General features: G+C 31.2%; 1 protein-coding gene across 1 annotated transcript in view; it reads left to right on the plus strand.

Moving 5' to 3' along the window:
- Gyc88E (Guanylyl cyclase at 88E) overlaps positions 1–25,149 on the plus strand; it is a 175,000-nt gene that overhangs the window by 13,892 nt on the left and 135,959 nt on the right. The window lies entirely within an intron of this gene.

Genomic DNA, 25,149 nt, shown 5'->3' on the forward strand with positions numbered 1-25,149 from the left:
TAGATTATAAAATAAGGATTTAAGTATATAAAATAAATATATTCTGAAAATATTTATTCAATATTCGACATAAACTGAAAGAGAAATATCTGGATAATACTGCGGGTGGGGTACGATGATCCATTTTATCGTTTCAAGACAATCTTTAATCTCATGCGCCACATGTTGGGTCAAGCCCTTCTTGATATAGTGGCTATTTCTGTCTATTAAAGTTCAGCTTGAGGCTTTAGTTAGCCATTGTTTTTCTTGTTGTTGTATCATTTCCAATGCTTTTAGTCGATGTGAAATTACCTGAATATCTAATGATTGGGCAAGTTATTAATGAGTTTGGCAAAAATATTCGACCAGCAGATCTCGCATTTCGGCGACTTGGAATTTATTTACTGCATCGAGATACTCTTTGTATTATACTTTGAAATACTTTGATTTTACTGCTGTTCTTCTGTTACGTTTGTTTAGTTAGATTTACATAACATGTCTAATTTGCAAATAGACAGGTGATACAGTAATACAACATTTATTTGTGAATAAGGTGTTAAGTTACTATTTATTTTTGAACATCTAGTTGCAGATATTTGCGGAATAGTGTTGGAATTGTTTTCAACGGAATGTTGTCGCGTTCTCCTCAAACCGAGACTGTATCTTTTTGGCAGTGCGTCCATGCACAGTATCAGAAATATGCTATATGGCAGCAAATATCAATAACAGGTCAATTGAAAAGTTCCTGACCTGACACATAGATGGCGCTACTAGAATTAAATTCATATGTTTTTCAGTTAGCCCTAACCCTCAAGATGCGTGTATAAATTTGACAGCTGTCGGATCATTAGTTTGTGATTTTGAATGAAGCAACTTTTGTTATTGTGAAAAAAGCGGATAAAAAGGAATTTCGCGTGTTGATAGAATATTGCATTTTGAAGGGAAAAATACAGTTGAAGCAAATACTTGGCTTGATGCCGAGTTTTCGGACAGTGCCCCAGGAAAATGCCAAAAGAGGTTGTTAACGAAGAAAACATTGAAAAAATCCACAAAATGATTTTAAACGACCGTAAATTGAAATTGAATGTAATAGCAGACACTCTAAAGATATCAACTGATCGTGTATATCAAATCATTCACGAATATTTGGGTATGAGAAAGCTCTGTGCAAAGTAGGTGCCGCGCGAGCTCACTTTTGACCAAAAACAACGACGAGTTGATGATTCGGAGCAGTGTTTGAAGATGATCAAGCGTAATAAACCCGACTTTTTGCGTCAATATGTGACAATGGATGCAACATGGTTCCATCATTTCACTCCGAGGTCCAATCGATAGTCATCCGAATGTACTTCACATGATGAACCCGCTCCAAGGCGTGGGAAAACGCAACAGTCGGCTGGTAAGGTTTTGGCTTTCGTATTTTGAGATGATCATGGAATAATTTTCATTGACTACCTTGAAAAAGGAAGGACCATCAACAGCGACTATTACATAGCGTTATTGGACCGTTTGAAGGACGAAATCGCCGAAAAACGGTCGCATTTGGAGAAGAAGAAAGTGCTGCTTCACCAAGACAATGCACCGTGTCACATGTTAGTGAAAACGATGGTAAAAATCCATGAATTGGGCTTCGAGTTGCGTTCTTATCCACCGTATCCTCCAGATTTGGTCACCAGCGACTATTTTCTGTGCTCAGATCTCAAAAGAATGCTCGCTGGGAAGAAATTGTCGTCGAATGAAGAGATGATTGCCGAAACTGAGGCCTATTTTCAAGCAAAGGACAAATTGTACTACAAAAATGATATCGAAAAGTTGGAGGGTCACTATAATCAGTGTATCGCCCTAAAGGGTGATATTTAAAATAAAAAAAAATTGCCAAAAAATGTGTTTTACAATGGTAGGCCGGGGACTTTTCAATTGACCTGTTATATAATATGTAATATATGAAAGAGAGGCTAAATACCACAATATTGTCGTCCAAATTATAACGGAACATCCTTCATACTTGACTGTAGGAAGCAAGCAGTCCAGATCGTAGGCTCCTTTTGGGGTCTATGTGTCTCTAGGAGACAATGTAAACGATGATTCATCCGGCCATATCACATTATTCCAATCATCAAGTCTAGGCTTTATGATCGCTGTACCACTTACTCTAATTTTAGCTTCTGTCATAAATCGTTTTCCAATGGCAATCCTTGCATGAATATTAGTTTTGTGGAACCCCCGCTATATAATGGTCTTACCAAAACAATATTACTCAAATGAATATTGAGTTCTGTTGTCACTTTTGCCGCTTTTTCCTATCACATTCCTTTTTAATATTCGTCGATCTCTGTCGGTTAACTTTTGGTCACTATTCTTCTTCGCCGATAACGTTTAATATGTCTTGGACGGAAAATATGGCGCCCAAAACAAATAAATAACGAAACGCACCATAGAAATTAAATAATCTAATCAAATTAATACTATAATAAAACAAACCAACAAAAAATTGACCGATAAGGCGATTGTAGTGCCATCTAGACATTGACAAAGCGTTACATTACTCAAACGCTTACTTAAACGCTGAATGAAGTTAATTCTCTAATTTTACCCTGTTCAATTAACTTTCTGAAACAATCTTTCTAATTACATTCGCAGACCTTATATGGGGATCTGTTGTTAAAGGCGCCATCTATAGGTCAGACCAGCGAAATAAATCTGATATACACATCAAAAGCGTAAAATACCATTTACGGACGAATTTCCATTTCATTCTATCTAATTTCTGGCACAAACTGGCAAAACTAGGTTTTCTATTTCTCTATGGTACGATAGATATCTTTCAAATAACACAATGTATTAAGCCTTAGCTCAGGATAAAACCATGGGAATAAAAAAATAGGGCGAGACGTTAGCTTCAATATATTATCTAAAATAGGCAGTCATAAAATGTAAACGCTTTGTGTAAGTTTATTTCTTTTTTTTATCAGTAAACACCCTTTACTGGGAAAAAAGTAAAGCTCCCTAAAAAAGAACATTTCAAGAAATATAAAATGGACGGAATCAAAAGAGCTTGAACTTATTGGAATTAATTTTATTATACTGAGCCAAAATATCTTATATTATTTTCTTTCTTAGTGATGTTTTTTTTTAAATAAATATTTGTCAATTTTAATAAGGAAGCTGTCTGGACCATTTCAAGCTGAGAAATCTAGTTTTTAACCGACTTCGAAAAGGAGGAGGTTTTATGTTCCGATGTATATATTTTTTTAATATATATCCGCCTATTTTATCGTCAATTGTGGGCCGATTTTCATAATTCTTTTTTATTCGAAATAGTGTATTTCTGAGGTGGACCCATTGGAACCAAATCAGGATCTATCGGGGTGAAGGGCACGTACACTGTTTTCACTTTTTTTTTTCTATAATAACCAGATATTGGTGTATAGTGTTATTGCTGAACTAATGTGGCGAAAAATCGGTGAAGTAGTTCAGTGTATAAGTTAGTCAGTTTGCTTTTTAAGCATTAACCATATGATAAAAGACGTTAAAGGAACCTTCGTCGAAAGAAAAACGTTTTGAAATAAAGTATGTACATAATAATCGTTATAATAACTAAATAAAAATAAACAAAAAAGTTATTATATTATATTCTACTGTATACACACCATTTAACTTAATACCTATCAAAATATATTTATCTATTTACAATATTATTTTAACTACTACTAAGTGTAGTGTATCTAACAAGTTCAATGTCTAACAAATGTCTTTTATGTAAAATAATTTGTTGTTAATAATAGTAAATATTTACTTGTAGATCTATAGCTTTTCTATACTCCTATTTATTTTTTTATACAAAGTTCAGTTTAAAATTTTATTTTCGTAATTTTTCTAATTTAATTTTATTTTGAAGATCTTCAAATGATGTTCTCATCATCAACGCGTTCTTGTAGTTGAAAGTAGCTTATTTAGGCTGAAGTATTCGTGAATAGAGATTTTATGTGTTTTTTTAGTATTCTTTTAATATCGTCAATTGACTTTTAATGTATTTACTTTTAATAGCATGTTCATTGATGAGCATATATATATTAGTATTTATATAACAAATCATTTTATTCTATAGCTTAAATGTTAACATCTTAAAATTAATAAAAGTATCAAAATAATATAAATCCAAAAAATTATGTTCAGTATTGAAATAGAAAAGTAATCTTTATATTATTAGTCAGGCGTAGCTGAAAAGGTATAATATTGACACCCGACTCGATGAGTTGAATAAAAATTACTTTATAATAGACATTCTCGTAATGTTTATGTTACAGTCGATATTATAGGGTGTTATATATAGTTTACCTTTAACAAGATAATTTAATTAACCTTAATTAAAAGTCAGAAATCATTGAAGAATCATTGTGAAAAATTAAAGTAATGTTATAAGGTATCGGCAGAGTTTGTTTAGGTTTAAATCAAATTTCTTATAGAGCTTGATGATTTTCAACGATATTTTTAGTTTAATCGAAATATAAAAGTAATACTAATTGAGACTTATTAGCTCCATCTATTAGAAATGCGTGCTCTGGATCGATTAATCCTGGCTATAAGGCATTTGAAACAATTTGCTCTGGATGGAACGGAATCGGATCGTCAAGAAATTGGATTGAACGAGAATTATCACAAGATTTTCTAATAACATTCCTGGGTAAAGTTAGTTTTCATGTAGTTGGATAACATGAAACGGATGTTTCGGATTTTAGACGTTTTTATAATATCTTAAAGGAATTTTAACGTACATTTATTAGAAAGACTGATAATTATCAATTTTAGCCGTAGTAAGAGAAAAACTCTATCGCTTTGTTCAGTATGATATATAGCAGTGGTTAGTTATATTTTGATCATTTGATGATTATATATAATTTGAGAGGTTACGTGTTCTTGATAGAAACAAGCAACAATTAAAAGGAGCAACAAGTAATAATCAGTAGATAAAACTACAATTAATCTGAAACATTACTGGATAAAATTAGTTTTCATTTAGTTGGATCGCATGGAAATTTTGTTTGATTTTCTGAGCTTTTTATAAAATATTCTAGGAAATATTATCATATCTTTCCAGATATCCAATTTCTAATGGTTGCAATATTATTTTATCGATAACAATTTTACTGTACTGTACTTAACAAGATTATTTGGTGTTTATGAATCTCAAAAGGTTCTCAATATTTTCTCTATTTAGAAAGAAGTGTTATTGTGAATTGTCGAAAACCCTTCAGCAAATCCCTTCTAGCTTTGCGGTTAGGGATCTTCTTCTGTGGTATACTTTCAATACTGACTATTGATACTTAATAAAAGACTTGATTAAAAGACCTAAGTTAAATGTCAGAAATCACTGAAGTATCATTGTGAAAAAATTTTAAAAATTAAAAATAATGTTATAAAATTCTCATACCGGCAGAGTTTGTTTAGTGTTAAATCAAATTTCTTATAGAACTCGATGTGTTTTAATGATTTTTTTTATTTAATCGAAGTATAAAAGTAACGCTAATTGAGACTTAGGAGCTTCATCTATTAGAAATCCGTGCTTTGGATCGATTAATCCTAGCTATAGGGCATTTGAAACAATTTGCTCCGGATGGAACGGAATCTGATCGTCAAGAAATTGGATTGAACGAGAATTATCACAAGATTTTCTAATAACATTTCTGGGTAAAGTTAGTTTTCATGTTTGGATAACATGGAACGGATGGTTCGGATTTTAGACGTTTTTATAATATCTTAAAGGAATTTTAACGTACATTTATTAGAAAGACTTTTGATCATATAATGAGTATATATAATTTGAGAGTGTTCTTGATCGAAACAAGCAACAATTAAAAGGAGAAACAAGTAGTAATTAGTAGATAAAATTACAATTAATCTGAAACATTACTGGATAAAGTTAGTTCTCATTTAGTTGGTTTGCATCGAAGTTTTGTTTGATTTTCTGAGCTTTTATTTTATAAATTTTCTAGGAAATATTATCATAACATTCCAGATATGAAATGTATAATAGTTTCAATATTATTTTATAGATAAATAAATTTTTTACACTATCAAGACTGTGAATTGGTTTTAGAAGATTCTTGAAAACTCAAGGCTTTATTATTAAAAATAAACCGTATGATCAAACGTTACCTGGAAAAACTTTACAAGCTAGCAGAGGCTAATTTTCAGGAATCATAATATTAATACGATAAGCCAAAACTTTGCCTCCTTTTCAAGAATATCGTGCACACGAGGGAGGTTTGAGTGTGTGTTTAAAGTTTATATGAAGAAGAGGTGCATATAGTTAAAATTAATATATAAGATGTACGCAAGTTTACAAAATTACTTGAATTAAAAGCCCATATACGGGCATGATATGTAAAGAGAAAAATAGAAAAGAGAAATAAAAAAAAATTGGGTTGAAAAAAATTAGATGCGGTCGTTAGAGTAAACTACTCTATGTATGACCATTGTCATCAATATAATTATAGGGAGAGGATATATAATACAACCATACCAGTTTTGGTTTACTAACAAACGTTCAACAATTCATCAGGTGCATAAAATAAAAGAGACAATTGAAAAAGCTTATAAGAATAAAAAAAAATCAGATATACTATTAGATGTAGCATAAGGTTTGGTTCGACAGCCTCGTTCATAAGCTACAAAAGAACTTACGGAAGCTATACGCTGAACTATTAAAATCTTGCATCACAGCTAGAATGTCTAGAGTTAAACCAAAAAAGGCCACTCTATAATAAAATAGGTTATAGCAGGTGTACGACAAAGAATTTGTAATGGGGCCAATACTTTTTCTACTTTACACATGTTATGATACTGTGATTCTTGCTGTCGAACACAATAGCGAAGAAGTAACCTGAAATAATATAATGGTAATTAAAAAATAATATACAATATACCAATCGATGATAGCAAATAAATATAAGACAACAATATAAGTAACTGGACGATAACCTGGAAAATAAGAATGAACCAAAGTAAATCTGTATATGTGCAGTTCCCGATATTCAGACTGCACAAACACCAATAACAATAAATAATATCATTCTCTGTAGCAATAATGCTGGGTCGGATAGCTCTTGATTCAAAATTTCCTTGTAAGAGCATGTTAAAAGGAAAATGAAGGAACAGTAGTTCTAATATAGGAAAATTTATTGGTTAATTGAAAGACAATCACAATTATCAGTACATAGCAAATTACTATTATACAAATAAATATTAAAACCTACTTGGACCTACGGAATTCAATTATGGAGTGTTCCACTAAAAGAAATATAAATATAAAACAAGTTTTCCAGAAGGAAGTTCTAAGAAGCATAGTAAGTTCACCTAAATACCATAGGACCCATTATTTATACCGAGACCTTCACACGAAACTTTCTAAAACTACCGACTGTCACAGAAAATCAAGAAAATCGCATGGGAACATGAGGGGAAATGAGATAACACTAAGAAAGTACAACTGCTCAAAAGAATCAAACCATTTGATATTATGTAGTGTATTGTAGTGGATAGAGGTACATTTAATAAAATAGAAAGCAAATAGAAAGAAAATAGCGGTGTTACCACATAAACATTGTTAGCAGTATTATAAAAAATATTGTAGACTATACAAAACTAACTAAATACTTTATTTGTTCTTATATTTAGGCAAATTTTTTATTAGTTCACATACATTTTTGTTAGCAGTTATTGTATAAGCTATTGGTTTGTTTTAAGGTTTTGATGATTTGAACTGAATATCTTTTCATATCAAATATCCATTGGCCAGTTATGATTTGATAAAAATCTGTCAATAAATACAATTTTTGTGTTGTTAAAATGTTCATTTTTTTCTCTGATAAAAGTCTCATTAACGTCTTTGTATTTGACTGATGGCTCGAAAAAAAAAACACGTCAGAAAGTTTGACATGTTTGGAAAGTTGTAAAATTTTTCGAACCTTTAATTATATACAGCGTAACAGTCATGTTTTATTCAGAATATTAAATCTCCATGGGCAAAAAGTAAATGATTTTTGATAAAAAAGTACAGAATAATCAAGATAAGATGCGAAATTTTATTATTCATACAATATATTATAGCCAATGGGCAAACATTTTCTAAATTTTAAGTATTATATGGACATTAGTTTAAAAATAATATAAATGTGTAAATGTGTGGGATAAAGAATACATATTGCAAGATGACAAGTAAAATATGTAAAAGCATGCAGATACATGAATATACACATACAATACAGATACAATACAATCCATGACAGTGATAAGGATACAGGATACAAAAAATGTAAACGAACATCTATGATATTAGATAGATGCACACTATTATATTTCTAGTAGTTCTGTTACGGTTAAAAAATTAATCAGCTTGTCCAGGTTCTTCAGCCTAAAACACTGGTCCATTATCACTCCCAGGTTGACCAACCGTATTTGCGAGTTGTATCTTCGGCATTTGATTAGTATGTATTTAATACAGTGAGGAATCACATTCGACGCATAGTGGTGAACTTCTTCCCTTAATGAGAAACTCATTGGTCAGTTTGCAGTTTGACTGATAATACTCTTTTTTCACCTCCCAAAGTTTGTTGTTGATGATAGATGTCAGAGTCTAGATGTTTAAAGATTCTAATAGAGTGGTGCTTCATATCTCTACTCCAGAAGAAGAAATTTTCCGTAAGTGATCCCTCCCTTTTCTTATCTAAGAGTGAGATCGCAGAGTGAGAATCCCCTTTTCCAATTTAAAGGTTAGTTCAAGCATAGGCACTCCTAGCAGGTGTAGAGGCACTTTAAGGAGTTCATTGAATCGGAGGCGATAACTAATCGTTTGTCTTACACATCTTGTCATCCGTCAATACACTCAATGAAACGAGGAGCTCGAAGTATCCTTTCGACATCACCAATATAAATGTGCCCCCACGTAGTCATTGCTCTTGGAACAGTCCAAGAATATAGAAAGGTGTTCAGGATATTTCTCAGTTTTATATTGATTGAATTGGGTGCTGATATTGCTAAAGTCAGAATTATCCCTTGGTAGACAACAGTGAGATCAACAGTCACCTGCGATAGTCGCCATGGAGACAATCTATCTTCGGGGGTGTATATCGGTGGAAAAGCCAGCGATAAGCGACTACAAACTGCATGGAATCTATGACAAGATCCTCTGAGGGTGGTTAGCTCACATCACAATCTGCATTTTCCTAATAATAAAAAAATATTTCCTTGGTTAAGACCAAATTATTCGCACAAATGTTAGTGCTAAGTTAAGATATGAAGCTACTTTTTAGCAACTAAATTTAATTAGACAAATGAAACTTAATAATAAATAGTTTCTGCTTCCTTATAATTTCAGTTATTTTATTTTGAGATCGAGATAGATATGTAATTATTTCGTTTCTTAATTAAACATTGCTAAAAATGTATGCAAAATGCTACAAAAACCAATTTATATAAATAAAATTTGTTTTATTTTAACTCTAAAATGTAAAAAGTTGTATTAAACTTAGTTATTTCCACTTAATCACTTGATGGTTGGATTTCTGGTTATACGAGTGTTGTTTTGGAAGTAAGGACTCTACACTTATTCTAACAGATTCACCGCACGGGTGAGTTATCAACTAACTTCTTAGTTTTCGTTAATAGTAACTGAATCTACGAAACTTCTAACATCTAGTTTGATTGGTTACATCATTTGTTAATTTTATATTATGCCAATTAATATCATTATCATTATTGAAACAAAATATTCCTGAAATTTTATTAAAAAAACTAACGATACAAAATGAAATCAATCGATAAAAAGTTATAGGACAAAGCAGAACCTTTTCGAGCAAAATTTCTCGATAAAGTTAGCCATAATATTCCACCGTAACGAAGGGTATCGTTTTGGATTTTTAGCATTTTTCCATTGAATTTGAGAGAAATATGCAGTAAATTTAGGATAAAGGAATTCGGTGGTAGGGGAAATATTTCTATAAATCGATAAACAATTTTTTTCATGTTTTTATAGATTTTTTAGCAATATTTTTCCACAGAATATCGTAGAATTCTTGTACATTCATGTAGTTTCTGCAAGGTTTGTGCGTTATCCTTGCGATAGAGGATTATTTTTACAGCTTAGCATTCGCAAGAGGATATATAAGATTGTCTGTGATTTAAGGTCATTTAAAAGATTGCACAAAATTGTAGACTGATGGTTTTAGTAAAAAACACAAAACTTAATTTTCTTGTATACTTAACGACGTAAGCTATTCATAAGGTAGTTATATCATATAGAGAATTATTGATAACTGAATGATATAAAAGTAATAATTTATCTAGCATTCTCCGGTTGTAATTATGTCGTAAGGATGAGAATTTAAAACAAATTGTTATTTGGAGCATTTTAGAAATACAGAGCCTATAATAGTATATATAAAAGTTTAAACTTCTTTAAGTTAGAACACATTCTGAAAGAACATAAAATAAAAATAATGATAAACACAAACATAAAAAATCTTCATGTATGAAAATAGTTAGTGGATAGGCATGGTAAAGAGACAATAAACTACATAATATCATTTAATAATCAAAAGGCTATAAATTGATTACAAAAGCAAAATTATTACCGAAAGAATAATATTATGGAAAGCTAGATAAAAGGAATAATAATAATAATGAAGGAAGGAAGAATAAGATAAAATATGAGCCTACATAAGTAAGATATTAAAACTTACTGGACTCGTGTATCAGAAATATTGGCATGGAATTGGAATGATAACTAACCCAACAATTGGGTATGAGCTATTTTACTGTTGTAAAAATTTTGGTAATATACTGATACAAAAACTCTAAGACTTTGGAGTAAAGCTCAAATGGGTTAGTTAATGTTTTAAATTAATTTTGTCTTTAAATTCATATTCGTTAGGCAAAACGCATTTATGATGATTATAACTTCATTGAATTAGATCAAATGGTTTTATTCTCTTTAATCTTCTGACTCAGTTATCATTATTTACATGCTGGAAAGCTTGAACATTTATAGGCTGATGGAACCTCTGTTCATGTCTATAGGCATAGCTCTTAATAACGTCATCGACAGTATCTGCTTTCAGTTCCTTATGCAGATAACGATCCCTCGCAGTAACTTCTACTGGTATCTTTCTATGATATTTCGATTCCTGACACAATCCCAGTTAGTAAAGAAAATGCTTATTATATATCGACAGGGCTGAATATCTACCCAATAAGCAGAGCATTTTATTGTACTTCAGCTGTGGGTTCATATGTGGGTTTATCTGTCGAAATAGTTTCACAGCAATATGCCTGAATAACCTTTAACAATTCTCTACCCTTTGTTGTAATCAGTGCCGATATGCAATGTGTATGTTTAGTTTTTTTCAGAATTTCAAAAGCTGTTTATATCTGTTAATATTTAGTTATAAATTACTTATATATGAGTATAGTATGATTAGTTATATAACTATATTGTTATAGTTATATAATAAATAATTATATAACTAAAACAGAACGAATACAGGTTCCATGTGCTTTTAAAACAAATTAATGATATTCAAATATAATCTAAAAATGGCATATTATAATTAGTAATCAAATTTAAAAATATGTAGCTAATTTAAGCTACTTTATATCGTTGTACGATTTATGCAGGAGGTTTGTCCAAATCGAACTCTAAATATATCTTTCCTCAATCAGAAATAGATTTCACGTTAATTGGTATTTCGAAGAATTTAACGGGCATATTTGTGGTATAAAATTATATATTATATATTTCCTTATCTTTTTGGTATTTTTTTTACAATTAGCAAGTTATTGCCTTTTGTTTGAGGGGTATGTGTATTTATTTCCGAAACTTTTTGAACCTAACTTAGCTAAAGTTAAGTAACACTTATATAATACAAAAGCTCTTATATTTTGGTTTTCTTGAATTTTCTGATTTCCTGCGTGTTGTCCAGTCCAATACAGCTATTGTTTTCTGGAAAAGCTTAACTGGGAATACATTAACCAGTATAGTTTTTTGATTTTGAATCTGATCTGCTCAGATTTTTATCTATGATGTTACGGATTATAACAACACGAATTACTAAACTTCTATGTGCAGTCGACAATAGTTTAGAGCGGCTAAATCAGAAGGAGACTGAAGGAGTATATTATTTTATAGAAAATTACATGGATATTTTGGTTCCAATAGTCATTCTTAAGATCGTAAACGAGTCTCCAATGACTATAAATTGGAATAAATATTATTTTATTGAATTTAGTAATTTACATTTAATTATTTTCTTGGTCATTTTTATCACTGTGATTCCAGACTATGACTAAGCACTTTTATCAACAATAGTGAATTAAATTGAATTTTTTAGAATCAATGAAGAAAGTGCTAAAATAAATGATTTAAGATACAAATTTTATGCAGAGATTCTCGAAAAAAACACTTATTTTACTGAATAAATATATAATTTTACATTTAGATGAGGGATATGTTCGCACCATTCAAAAATATTGTTAAAATCAGTAAACTAAAGTAGGAGTGACTTGGCCATTCGGCTTATTTACTAGGTTTAGTTTCCTCTGTCCTTAGTCTCTTGTCATACGCGTAAAAGTTATTATTACATTGTTACTACTCGTTTCTGACTAACCTATAATTTGTCTTTATGATAACTTTAATCTATATATATAACTAGGAGGACCAATCGGCCCTATCATCTCAGTCTCTGGTGAAATAATGATTATACACAATACCTCACTACACAAGATGAAATGGTTTGATTCTTTTGAGTCTGTGTCCTGCACTGGTGGTATACAAAGGTTACAATAATTTAATATCCTCATGAGAATGGAGTCTTTCCTCATGCTCCCTTGCAGTTCTCTTGATTTCTTCACTGACTCTCGATGTAGATAGTCAGTCCTCTAGTATTTGGGTGCGCCCACAATACTTCTCAGGAAAAAAATATATTTTGTTTATGTTACTCTTTCCAGGACATCTCCATAATTGTACTCCGTATGTCCATATAGATTTAAGTATTTGCTTATATAATAGTAATTTATTATGTACTGTTGATTGTGATTTTCTTCCAATTAGCGAATACATTTTCCTATATTTCAATTCCAGTTCTTTTCTTTTCTTCTTTATATGTTCCTTCCAGCGAAGTTTTGCATCAATATTCATTCGAGATATTTAGCATTGTTGCTATATAGAATGATAGTATTATTTAATGTTATGGTGCTTGTACGGTCTGATTATACGCGAACTGGACATGCACGGATTTACTTTCGTTAATTTTTATTTCCCAAGCTTGTGTTCAATTATTTATATTGTCACTTGCCTGTTGTAATTTTCGTGTGGCTTCTTCACTATTGCCTCCGACAGCTATAATCGCACTATCATCAGTAAATGTAGCCATCGTAATATTCCCCATTTGTGATATATCGCAAGTGAAGAGTAGATAAAGCATTGGCCACACTTTCTTGTGGTACACCCGCTTTAGCTTCTTTTATTGTGGAGTAAGTTTCTTCTTGTTTAGCTCTCAAAGTTCTGGCTGTAATGTATGATTTTAGTAGTTCGGTGTGTTTTTTTTTGGTAACATTTTCTGTAATTAATGAACAAGGTCTTCATGCCAAACTTTATCAAAGGCTTGTATTACATCTAAGAATATAGCTGAGCATACTGTTTTACTGTTACTGTTTTACTCTCGTCGGATTTTTGAATAACATCTGTTATTCTGCGGACCTAGTCAATTGTTGAATGCTTGTTAATAAGCCCAAATTGTGTGTTGGCATTAGATATTTTCTCTCTCTGAAGTTACTAGTTACTAGTCGATTTGATGTCTTAACGCAACTCGATATTTGCACCTTATAAATCCTGATAATAAGAATTTATAATTGACTGATAAATGAGTAAATTTGTTTGAATGAGTCTTGTTGTGTCTGTTTTTCTCAGCTTACTGTCATGTACGAATTATTTTTATCTATTGATTTTGAATATTCTTTTCTGAAGTCTCAAATCACAGCAGCTTTATATCATATTTTCCATTTAGTATTTAGTTGGACTAAATCTCTCACAGATAGTTCTCTGAGACAATCTCAGTGATCTTAGGACTCAATATGTTTGTTAGAATTACTAAAATAGTACTTGTTCCTTGTAAAATTTTTCACTATCGTAGCATCAGTTATTTCGAGATCAGAGCAAGAGTTAGTTGCATGGAGCAGCACAATATTATGTAGTTACATATAACTACATAACATTATTATTATTTAGCCATCTGATATATATGATATAACAATGGAATATCATCAAAACAATACTAGAATAATAAAATTAATTTTTCGAGAGACAAATACATTTAGATAAAGATCAAAAAGTATTATTGAATATGTGCAAGTAATTGTACAATTATCTGATCAGGTGATTCAGGCGACAGGTAGGTGTAGAACGATTACAACAGTTTGCTGAATGAATTCGGAGCCATTATGCCCGACTGGTCTAAGTTAATTGTAACTACGTGATGGCATTGACGCAAGCAGATCTTCATATCGAGCGCGTTATAGTCCTTTTAATGTTTATTTATATACATATTCACGTCCAGTTTGGATAATAATGTGTGGTATATATTTAGCAGAGTTAATTAATATTTGTTGTAATAATATTCAGTATTTTTAAAAGTTATTTAAATAATTGGAAAGCAAGGAAGTCACAGTAAATGACTACTAAGGGTTACTGTAGTTAATATATTACTGTAGATTACTTGGATAATAATGTGTGGTATATATTTAGCAGAGTTAATTAATATTTGTTGTAATAATATTCAGTATTTTTAAAAGTTATTTAAATAATTGGAAAGCAAGGAAGTCACAGTTGGTGACTGCTAAGAATTACTGTAGTTAATAAAATATTTTATAAAAATTAACCGACTTCAAAAAATAAATAAGGTAGTCACCAAAAAGTAAAAAAAAATCAAACTTAGGTTTTTGACATAAAAAAAACCTTTTAAAATAAAATATGTAGGTAATAATCGTTGAAATAAGTAAATAAAAATATACAAAAACCTTACTTAACCTATCTACTACACGTATTTCATATTCTACTCTATATGAACAATTTAGCTTAATACCTACTTAAACCTACTTATTTATTTGTAATATTATTTTAACTACCAACTGATCAGCTTGAGGTCAGTACGAACAACAAATTAGATTTGTTTTGTTGGTAATTTATTATTATTTTTGAATTGTTTGGGTCTACAAATCGGTATATGAAATTCGATTTGTATTGGTACTGGACGACACAGTTGTCATATATCAATGTAAATATAATAAAACAACTCTAACTTACAAACAATTGTGGCTGTTTAATTAACTATAGTATTTCAATAAATATGCTTTAGCAGGGATTTATTTATTTATTAATATATTATTTTAATAATTTAATTGTATTTTATAACGTAATTTTGTTTCATTATTTTATTTAGATTAGTATTTTCTGCTCAGAGTAAAGTTGCATTAAAATTTTTGATGACGTGTATTGGATGTTTTATTGGAAGGACTATATCTTCAAATCTTATAACTGTATGTAGCTAGTGGTAGCATGCATTTTTATCGGTTCTTCTTTTGTCTAGTAGGCAATGAAACGGAATTTTGTAATTATTCGAAATTACCTTTCTAGTAAATTTATGTAGCAGTCATTTTTCCTCAGGTAACACTGGATTTAGAAACTGCTCCTTTCTTCTTTGTCATTGATATGTCAGCAGTAATATTTTTTTTACTCTTTGAGATTCCACAATCTGTCCTATAGGCAATATAGGCATCGCATGCAGAAAATCACTTCTTTAAGCGATCTTCTGTATAAAATATTATCTTAATTAATTAGTCTTATTCTAAAGCTTATTCTAAAGTTTATATATGTCCAGTCAATCAGGTCAGGTGGTATTAAACGTTTTAGTCTACGTAATTCACTATCACGTCGCATATTTAGGTGATTAGCGAGTACATTGGGATGCACCGACACTCTTTCGAAGTACTTCACACAAACACGTTGAATTACACTCGTTGTAGGTTCTAGAGGAATATAATATATATATATATTTTGGAACCGTTGAATGGTGGATATATTAGATATGCTAGCGGTACCCCATAGTTGGATTCCATATGACCAAATGGGCTTGAGTGTAGACTCATACAGCAACACCTTGTTATCTAATGATAACTTGGATTTGCGCCCGATGAGCCAATACATTTGATATAATTTCAGACGAAGTTGTTTTCGTTTATATAGTATGTGCTTCTTCCAGGTTAGGCGTCGATCTAAGTACAAACTAAGATATTTAACTTGCTCTGCTTGGGGGAGTTGACGATGCTTGATATTCACTGGTGGACATGTTCTTCTACGCAGGGTAAACGTTACATGGGTGGATTTTATTTCATTGACTTTAATGCGCCATGCCTTCAACCATAATTGTATTTGATCCAGGTGGGTTTGTAGGTATATTGATGCTGTGACCGGATCTTCATGGGATGCCAATATTGCTGTGTCGTCTGCGTATGTTGCCACAGTAATAATTTTTGTGGTGGGAAGATCGGCCGTATACAGAAGATACAATACTGGACCAGCAGTAATATTTGACACTAAAACCGTTAATGGAAATATGAGAGACCAACATCACTAAAAGTTTTTAAATGTGCTTGATGAATATTGGCAACAGGTTTCTGTAAATAGAGTAATATTAAAAATGTAATGAATGTCATAAATGCACTTTGGGCGTTTTATGATTAGCGTGTGTATACGTTGAGTAACTCAACAAAAACTGTAGAATTGTTACTCTGTAAAACTAAATCTCTATACAGAAATGTCAAAGTCATCAAATTTAATAGTTACGTTAAGCTATTTGTCAGCTGCTTACATTGATACTGCACATTTTCACTAATCATATTACATGCAAGCTTCTACTAAATAGGGTAAATATTTCGAAGTGGTACTACTGATATATTCGTTTATTTTTTAACGTTGATTCTCAATATATTGCCAACGCTGTGTCATTTCTTATGTTTTTCAATTACTATATATTTGGCCTATTGTATAATTCTCTAACATGTAACATAACCTTTTATGCGAACAATGTTTCAGGTATTGACTGAAAACGTGTTTTTTATCTTTTAAATTACACTGGTCACAAATACAAATATAAAAATAGAACTAGAAAGCCAAGAGGCTTGAAAGATTTAAAAAAACCAAGAAAGTTATGCTTCAGACTTTACATAGCACAATAAGTAAGAAGAGTAAAACGTATAAGGATATGTTTTTCAACATTAAATACAATGGTTTAAATATCATGCAGGTGGAATTATACCTAAAATTATTTTGAAATATTTATGAAACTATAACTTGTGTTGTAATTTTTCGGAAGAACATTTCCAATTCTTTATTCTTCGAAAAAAAATGCAATTTTAATAAGAACTTTTTTCCCCAATAGGTCAAAAATGCTTTTCGCACATATAGTCACAATCAATGTATTGGATTAGTTACTAATGTTTTTACCTTTAGATAATAGTTAAAAATGACCATTAGGTGGAAGCACAAACTTTGCTAACATAAAAGCTATTGCTTTGGTTGAGAAAGCACTCGAGATAATCAGTGTGAAGATTCCGAAAAACGAAAAATATATCGCGATTTTAATTAGATGAAGCATTCCCGATTTTTACAATATTTAAACATCAACAGCTGACGTGTGGTTGGAAACATAGGGAATATTAATCTTTACGATTATACTAGCTTAAGTTTTCATCAAGAATAGTCACCGTAGGATAGATATTTTCTTCTATAGAAAAGCCCATATACCAGGATGCAGAAAAGGATGGTTAACCATTTTTCTGTTCTGTGCCACCATGAAAAACCATGAGAGAAGAGTACTAAGGATAAAATACGATGTGTTTATCACTGTCACCTTCACTAGAGTCTACGTTCTAGCTGTGTATATACAATCAACAATAGTATGCACACAAAGCATTCCATGGCCTGCTCTATAAAGCAGCATATTGTAATCGTTCTAATAAAACAGAATCTCCAATGAAATCGAATAACATTTTATCGGACTGGATTAAATTCGAATTAAGAACAGATATTCTTACCTAAACATCTAAACTAAATCTGGTGATAAAACTAATCTCTGGTGATATTCTCATGAGAATGGAGTCTTTCCTCATTCTCCCTTGTAATTCTCTTGATTTCTTGACTCAGTGTGGGTATCTGAAGGTCTCGATGTTGGTAGTCAGTCCTATAGTATTTGGGTGCGTCCGCAATACTTCTCAGGACTTTGTTCTGAATATTTTTTATTTTGTTTATGTTACTATTATGTAATGCAGGACATCCCTATAATTGAACTCTGTATGTCTGTGTATTAGCCAATACGTTTTCCTATAATTTAATTCTGATTCTTTTCTGTTCTTTTTTATATGTTCCTCTCAGCCAAGTTTTGCTTCAAGATTTTTTTCGACATATTTATCGTTGTTGCTATATGGAATGATAGTTTTGGAGGGCATAATGTTATTGGTGCTTATACGGTCTGATTGTAGGTGAATTGCACATGTCCAGATTTACTTTTTTTATTTCTCTTGTTTATTTTTATTTTCCAAGCTTGTGTCCAATTAATTATATTGTCACTTGCCATTCCAATAAGTTCTATATATATATATATATATATATATATATATATATATATATATATATATATATATATATATATATATATATATATATATATATTGATTATAAAATCATTTATATTTACATTCATGGTAGAAAGAGCGAGCACACATTACGTCATCTATTAGTAATGCTTTAAAATTAATTCACAGTCTCAAGAACCATTAGTCCTCATTACCCATGTAGAATTAATATATAATTTATCTTCGGAAAAATAAATAATTGTCAAAACTTTCGACAAACTCATAATTCCTATGCATCGACCTAAGTCAAGGGAAGTCAAATCGTTGGTAATTAAAACTAATTAACTACTTCAGGTATCGTCCATTTAGATCAAGTATTTTAATAAAAAGAGCGACACGAACAGTCCATGAACACCTCCTTTGCGGGATGAACTTGCGTGCCCTGTCACCGGACATCGCTTAGGGCTAATTATTGTTATATTTTTTTCTTCGCCTTAAACTACCAAGAAACGTTTTAATTCGAATTTCGCTTATTTGTTTTTTGTTGACGCCGCTTCGAGGCTCGTGACTCGCCAATGGGGTTTTCATTGTCTCCCGGACGACACCATAGTTGCTTTTATTGTGGTCGTTAATCAATTTGTGAATTGTTAGAGGGTTTTATCCATTTTCTGTAACGGACATTTCTGAAACTATTTTACAACTTCCATTTTCACCGTGTACGGTGCATCCATAATGTACAAATTGTACATCCCATCAGTTGTCGAAGGTCATTGATTTCATTCCTTTTTCGTTTTTTAGCTACTTAGAGCACAAAAGCAAAAATACCGATGGTTCTAAAAAGAGGAGCTCACTCCTTTGTTCAGACTCGCCGAACGGGGATCAATTCTAATATCGGAGCTTTACGCCATTCTTCAAGCCCTGATATAGGTCTTCTCTCAAATACACAAGCAAGCACAATGAACCCATCCCCTTATATCCAATTCTCCTGCACTCCCTCTCACTAAGAGGATACAAAATCGTACTGGTATGGATCCTTGCTCATGTCGGGATCCCAGCTGTCGTACGTAAACAACGTGCTACCGAGCGTTGTTATGCAGGAAAGTTAATTTAGGGCTGTTACTTTAATTTTTGGTTTTGCGATTGTTAAGCTGATGGTATTTATAAGAAGAAGAAGGTTCCTTCATTAAGTCCTGGCATCGGGACCCTGAAGAATATATTTTAATTATTGGTAAACTTCTTTTCTATCTTCGATTCAGTCGAGATGCCCCTGGGCCTTAAGGACTTTGGTGTACCAACGGATGAGTTTGAATTAAAAGCCCCTCTATAAATGATATGGAAATTGTCGATGTTCTGATTCAGACAATTCAGCAATTATTTTTTCTCGGGTTACAAAATATATTTAATAAGTTAACATTTGTAAAAAGTATTGCAATCTAATTGAAGGTTAAGTATTGACGTTCGTAGGCATCTGCATTAATTGTTTCATCTGGGTTTAATATCCCAAAATACACATCCTTTTGATCCGACCATATACACAGCAAGATTTTGTTGCCATTAATATTGGATATTTTTCCTGTACTAATCCATTGCTCCTTGCCATTGGGATTCTCTTAGTTGACACACCTTTCATTAGCAGTTACAGTACGCTATAGTAAACTCTTCTACAGTTGTTTTGCAAGCAATGACACTGAGATTTTGAACAGTTCGAAATGATATTTCCGATCGATCCGCTTAGCAGCTATTTCGCCTCATTTTTAATCTTTCTCATGTGAATGTAAATGTCTGCAAATAGTTAATTCATCAACTGCGAACCTGTCTCAAAGTTTTCGGAGACTTTCGATTGGAATTTTGTCTAATAAATCTTGCAATTCATTTACTCCTAATTTTTTTTTGTTTTGGTGCTCTACACCCTTTTTTCTCATATATTTCGGCCCTTTTAAATCATTGAAATCAAAACTGACAAATGGAATTTGATGGAGCAAATATAATTTTCTAAACATGTTTGACGAGCTTCTCCAGCTGCGTTCGTTTCGAATGTTTCAGGATTAGTATCTGTTTACATCTAATATATAGTCTATTCAAAAGAGTACTGAACGAGGTTATCAACATATGCCTGTCGAAAGTTGTAAATTCGTTTTACACTAAGAGAATATTTTCCTTCTTATATTATTCTATTTAAAAAGAGATAGAATACTATTTGACAAGTTCGAACATCCTTTCGTCGTCGTCGTCCTTTCGTCAAACGTCTGCAAAGTTCTCCAAATATAATAATTACGGGTTATAAACCGATAAATGTTGTTGTTGCTTTGTTTTAATAAATTTCAAATCGCCGCGGTTTGTACTGAAAATATTTTTAGCGTGTTGCAGGTGCACTGAATATTAGTACGGGCAGAGCCACTGAAATATCTCAAAAAATAAAAAACAATATAACCTTAAATTGACCAAAAAGAAACCGTCTTTATACGAAACAGGTGACGAATCAAGATCAGGTGGATGTTAGCTGTGTCAGATACCAATTATTCGAAATGTATAAAAACAGCAAGTAGTTTTTTTCAATCGAGACCTAATTTAATACAATTATTTTAGAGAAAATTGTTAGTCTGGAAAGTATCCATAAAAGCTGAAAGATATTTGATTGATTTGATACTATTTGAGGGATATAGATCATCCCTTCATACGCTGGGTAATATAGGATTTAAGTGGTGTCGAGATAACCCACGAAGGGATTCAATGGAACTTCCAAACATTGCTTACATTGCAAATATTACAATTTTTAAAAACATAACAAAATCTAGATAGAATTATTATATCAATTTGTATATTTATATTTGTATATAAGTGTAATTGTAGATGAGATATGGATATTTTGGAATTGTACATTAGGTCACTCATGGCAAGGTGATAATAAATATAGTGTAAAGACAACAAAAATTCATGGAAAAATGTAATCGGTGGAATAACTATCGATTAGGTTTTGTTAGCCAACATTTATTAATAATTCATTACAGAAATATAGTTCTTCATGCTGGAAACAGGAATGGTTTTATTCTTGGTGCATAATTAGTGTTTTCCTCTAAGTCATAGAATGGCTACCATGGAGAAATGAACCATAACTTAGGTAAATCAGATTGCTCAACGTTATGGCCTAAGAGTATTACTTCTTCCTCCTTATCACTGTATATTTAATCCAATTGAGTTGTTATGATACATTGTAATGAATTATTATATTATATTAATAGACATTCAGGTTGAGAATGATATTCAAGCCAGAACTGTCGGGATTTGGATGAAAAGGGGCATTGTCGAAAAGGTGTTAACCTTCGGTTTGGGTGTGTTCAATCAAGACACATTGAAGAAGAAATTAACAAATGGTGGAATCGTGAGCAAGTTTTTGATATATTGGAAATAAACTGCTTAGTTATTAACTAGAGTAGTGATTCTGATAGTGACAGTGATTGAATAAAACTCTATGAATGTTGGTTAATAATTCATTGCTGACAATTACCAAGACATGAGAAATGAAAGAAGAAACAATTAAAGTTCAGTATATAATTAATATACTTTAACTGTAGGAAACTGTATTATAGAGTGTGAAAGTTTTGTGCGCATGTGTGTTATTTTTTCAAATATACATGAACGTTTGGTTAAAATATATGAGGAGAGAAATACTACTGTTTTGCAGATATGGCAAATGCATTAAGGAGAATGCAGTGATACAATTTTTAACAAGAAAGATGTTTACAGATAGTAACTGAACAAATAAAGGAGAAATACAATAATATCGAAGTGACTTTACAAGGAAACAAGAACTAAACGTAAAAGGTAAATATCCTCTCTAATGAAAGTAAAATATGTTACTCAGATATACAATTGATAATTATATATATATATATATATATATATATATATATATATATATATATATATATATATATATATATATATATTGTGGCATAATTAATTGTAATTTTCGTTCTTCGATAATATATTCATTAGATCTACTAACATGTTAAAATAAATTATATTAGACAACAGTTTCTTTTCAGTATTTTATTTAGATTAGAATTTTGTTATATGTCAAAGTCAAAATAAAACTCAGATTTGATGCGGTAACATTTCGATGTTTTGACGTTACCACTTCATATCACGTGGATTCACTGCTGTTTTGAATAGACTATATATAAAATATTCTATGGATTATCAGGGTTAAAATGGGCTAAAGTATGGTTTCATAGAATAATTATTACTATAAGTATGATATTTATTAGAAAAAAATGAAATTTCCCCTAAACTTATAAAATATATTATGTTCCAGAGAAGATATCGACTTAAAAGAATATATTCATGTTTTATTTCAATTTCAGAAAACACGAAGTAAATTTAATAAAAATATCCTCCGTTCGAGGAATATTCAAGTTGGTTAAATAATATCAAGACTGTTTGTGGAAAATAAACGGCTGTTTGTCACGTAGGGAGGCTTTAAGATGGTGGGAGTTTCAAATTGTTGTAAACTACTACAGTTCTGAGTTAAACTCGCAGATGGTACGAGTTTTGCATATCTAACAGATCTTCATCGATTTTAACACTTACATCGCTGACAAGCCCAATTTACTTAATTTATTTGAAGTAAACATATCCGTTAGAGTGACATGATATTTATTGATATAGTGTGTGACAAAACGATATTTTCATTTTCATATCGTTAGAAATATGCCTATAACTATATTCATATGTATCGTGTCAATACTGAAGCTCAAAATTAGGCTTTACGATTTATAATGTGTGTTAGTTCGTTTTTATTATAAATCTCTTAGAACTTCAACAATCTACCAGTGGGCAATAAATATTTTTTATGATATGCGATATATAATATAATAATACTGACATATAGAAGATCGCTTCAGTAAGATATATTCTATACAAACTTATAATCTAAACATTATTGTAGGGACTAGTCTAACTTATTCTATCTATTATACTATCTATTATACCTGATTGATAGCCTTGTGTGGTGACAACACCTCGCATAAGCTGTAATAGTAGTATTTCTTGAGGTTGGTAGGTCGGCTGTATAAGATAGATATAACAATGGACCAAGGACACTGACCTGCGGAACACCTGAATATATTGGATATATTGATAGGTATGATTTCAGTAGTTGAAAGTAGATGTGGGTAGTAGAATGTGCCGCACGTTGTCAATAGGTTGAATCTCTACAATATTCCAAGATTATAGTTCGCTCAAAGACACGTCAGTCATGGTTTGAAAAGCATCAGGATATCATAAACCGTCTTTCCTGGCAAGTTTATCGTTAGGCATCAACATAATTTAATCGTTAACAGGAGTTTTAGAGCCGAGGAAGTGAGAAATAGATTTCCATCTCCAACACAATTGAATCAATTGGTGGATGTTTTAACCCAATAGCGGGTCAATATTTGATTTGAAACAATTCAGACACTACGAATATGTTTTCAACGAAGAACTACAGCTCATTTAAAAGCATTTGATGGGCCAATATCATAAATAAATAAGTCATACCCTGTACTTTAAATGTTATCCTGCACAAACCATTCGATACATATGGTATTTACTCAACTAATGAAAATACGTGATCTGTTATCTTAGCGTTTAAAACATGAATAGCGTTTTATTTGGAAATTATGTTAATCATGTCGTCGTTCAGCGTTATCAATAGAAGTTCGACTCATTGATTCGGTAATGTCGAAGTATTGATACAATGGAAATATTCATAATCGTTAGAATTTTCTTCGGATAATTTTTTATAATGGCTATGAAATGGCAATTTGGAGAAAGCAAGGTAAAGAAGAAGAGCACAAAAAAGAACCGTGAACTAATATTGTAATTTGGTTAATAATCCTTCATATTCCGACCTAAATAAATTGGTATCGACAGTTAATTTTCTACAAATTATTTTCATATTTATATAATTATACAAGGTGTATTTTAAAGTAAAAAGGCATTGTAAAAATTATGACACAACGAGTATTTTAATCCTTATGTTCTTGATAATCTAAACTTAAACTTATTGAAGTGCTTCTATATTACCATAATGAATGATATTTCATTACTTAACCTATTTTTTTAAATATGCAGATTTCACATGGAGCTAAATTAGTTATGGTAAAAATGTGATTTGGCTTGGTCATTTTCGTTTTGTTTCGAAAAATACTTCTTACTTTGATAAAATCCTTTCTAAGACATAAATGTTAATTAAACTTTTCGGAAAAAAATAAAGATACGGGGGTACGGACAACATAATATGAACACATCTGCAATTCTTCATAAATTTACTTCGAACATAGGGGTAATTCTTCACGAAATAGATTCGCAAAGTGTCTGAATTGGACAACGAAATGTTGTCCCATTCATGTACAAAAATATACAAGATATACTTCAATTTTGTTGGAAACTACTTTGCAATATCTGCTCTAAAACTTCCTATAACGCTTCAATTATGTTGAAATCTGC

The sequence above is a fragment of the Rhynchophorus ferrugineus genome, unplaced genomic scaffold, assembly GCF_030347505.1.
Source record: "Rhynchophorus ferrugineus isolate W39M unplaced genomic scaffold, kcgeb_rfMv2 rfM2, whole genome shotgun sequence".
NCBI lineage: Eukaryota > Metazoa > Arthropoda > Insecta > Coleoptera > Curculionidae > Rhynchophorus > Rhynchophorus ferrugineus.